Genomic DNA, 2,500 nt, shown 5'->3' with positions numbered 1-2,500 from the left:
CTGTGAGTGAGTGAGTGTGTGCGTGTGTGAATGTGTCTTTGAGAGTGAGCGTGTGTGTGTGTGTTTGAATGTCTAAGTGTACAAGTGTTTGTGTGTATTACTGTGTGTGTGTGTGTGTGTGTGTCAGCAGGTGTGTGTGTGTTTGTGTGACTGAGTGTATCAGTGAGTGTCTATATGTGTGTGAGTGTGTGTGTGTGAATGTGTCTTTGAGTGAGCGTGTCTGTATGTGTGATTGAGTGTGTGTAAGTGTTTGTGTATTACCATCGTTTGCACACGTCACGCCTGAAATAAAAACAATAAATGTTATAAAATTTGAAAAGATGTTCAAATTATTATATCTACTGTCATTATAATGTGTGTGTGTATATGTGTGTTTGAGTGTGTAAGTGTTTGCGTGTATTACCAGTGTGTCTGTGTGTAAGTGTTTGTGTGTATTACAAGTGTGTGAGTGTGTGTCTTTGTGTGTCAGTAGGTGTGTGTGTGTGAATAAGTGTATCAGTGAGTGTCTATGTGTGTGAGTGTGAGCGTGTGTGAATGTCGTTGAGAGTGAGCATGTGTGTATGTGTGTTTGAGTGTGTAAGTGTGTAAGTGTTTGTGTGTATTACCATTCAGTAACTGCATCATCACTGAAATAAAAACACATTAGATGTTATAAAGTTTTAAAAGAAGTTAAAATTATTATATCTACTGTCATCATTATTGTGTGTGCGTGTGAGTGTCTGTGTGTGTCAGTAGATGTGTGTATTTGTGTCTGTGAGTGAGTGTGCGTGTGTGAATGTGTCTTTGAGAGTGAGCGTGTCTGTATGTGTCATTGAGTGTGTAAGTGTTTGTGTGAATTACAAGTGTGACTGTGTGTGTATGTGAGTGTGTGTGTCTGTGTGTGTTTGTGTGACTGATTGTATCAGTGAGTGTCTGTATGTGTGCGAGTGTGTGCGTGTCTAAATGTGTCTTTGAGTGAGTGTGTCTGTATGTGTGTGTGTGTGTATCTACTGTCATTGTGTGTGTGTGTGTGTGTCTGTGTGTGTCAGCAGGTGTGTGTGTGTGTGTGTGTGTGTGTGTATCCGTGAGTGTCTGTATGTGTGTGTAAGTGTGTGAATGTGTCTTTGAGTGAGCGTGTTTGTATGTGTGATTGAGTGTGTAAGTGTTTGTGTATTACCATCACATGCACACGTCAAGTCTGAAATAAAAACAATAAATGTTATAAAATTTGAAAAGATGTTCAAATTATTATATCTACTGTCATTATAATGTGTGTGTGTGTGTGTCTTGAGAGGGAGCATGTGTGTGTGTGTGTAAGTGTGTAAGTGTTTGTGTATATTACCAGTGTGTGTCTGTGTGTGTGTGTGTGTGAGTGTCTGTATGCGTGTGAGTGTGTGCGTCTGTGAATGTGTCTTTAAATGTGAGCGTGCGTGTATGTGTGTTTGAGTGTGGAAGTGTTTGTGTGTATTACCTTTCACCTGCAACTAGTGAGTGAGTGTCTGAATGTGTGTGTGTGTCTTGAGAAGGAGCATGTGTGTGTATGTGTGGTTAAGTGTGTAAGTGTTTGTGTATTCTACCAGTGTGTCTGTGTGAGGTGTGTGTATGTGAGTGTGTTTGGGTTTGTGTGTGTCTGTGAGAGTGAGTTTGTCTGTGAGAAAGTGAGTGAGGGTGTGTGTATGTATGCAGTGTGTTTGTGTGTATCAGTGAGTGTCTGTATGTGTGAGTGAGTGAGTGTGTGTGTGTGTGTGTGTGTATCTGTATTTGAGAGTGAGCGCGTGTGTATGTGTGTTTGAGTGTGTAAGTGTTTGTGTATATTATCACCTTTTAACTGCCTCAACTCTGAAATATAAACACAATAAATGTTATAAAGTTTTAAAAGAAGTTCAAATTATTATATTTACTGTCATTATAAAGAGTGTGTGTCTTTGTGTGTATTACCGCTGACTACCTGCTTCATTGCTGAAATTAAAACACAATAAAGGTTATAAAATTTAAAAAGAAGTTCAAATTATTATATCTACTTTTATTACAGTGTGTGTGTGTGTGTATCAGTAAGTGTCTGTATGTGTGAGTATCTACTGTCATTACAGTGTGTGTGTCTTTGAGACTGAGTGTGTGTATGTGTGATTGAATGTGTAAGTGTTTGTGTGTATTACCTGTCACTCCCCGCTTTATTTCTAAAATAAAACACAATAAATGGTATAAAATTTTAAAAGAAGTTCAAAATATTATATCTACGCGTGTGTGTGTCAGTAGGTGCGTGTGTTTGTGTGTGTATCAGTGAGTGTCTGTTTGTGTGTTTGAGTGAGTGTGTGCGTGTATGAATGAGTCTTTGAGAGTGAGCGTGTGTTTATGTGTGTGTAAGTGTATAAGAGTTTGTGTGTATTACCAGTGTGTAAGTGTGTGTAAGTGAGAGAGTGTCTGTGTATGTGAGATTGAGTGTGTCTTTGAGACTGAGTGTGTGTGTATGTATATATGATTGATGGTGTAAATTTGTAAGTGTTTGTATGTTTTACAAGGC

At 38.6% G+C, this 2,500-nt stretch overlaps 1 long non-coding RNA gene across 1 annotated transcript in view; it reads right to left on the bottom strand.

Moving 5' to 3' along the window:
- Positions 1–604: 604 nt before the first annotated feature.
- The window catches only part of LOC124378464, a 2,158-nt gene continuing 262 nt past the window's right edge, over positions 605–2,500 (bottom strand). Inside the window, exons 2-6 of the long non-coding RNA XR_006924222.1 lie at positions 2,136–2,156; positions 1,918–1,938; positions 1,801–1,818; positions 1,157–1,177; positions 605–626 (exon numbers count right to left, since the gene is read on the bottom strand). This is a non-coding gene — a long non-coding RNA (uncharacterized LOC124378464). The remainder of the gene's footprint in view (positions 627–1,156; positions 1,178–1,800; positions 1,819–1,917; positions 1,939–2,135; positions 2,157–2,500) is intronic.

This window comes from Silurus meridionalis, chromosome 24, assembly GCF_014805685.1.
Source record: "Silurus meridionalis isolate SWU-2019-XX chromosome 24, ASM1480568v1, whole genome shotgun sequence".
NCBI lineage: Eukaryota > Metazoa > Chordata > Actinopteri > Siluriformes > Siluridae > Silurus > Silurus meridionalis.
The sequence above is the reverse complement of the archived record's forward strand: the minus strand, read 5'-3'. Positions and strand labels throughout refer to the sequence as shown.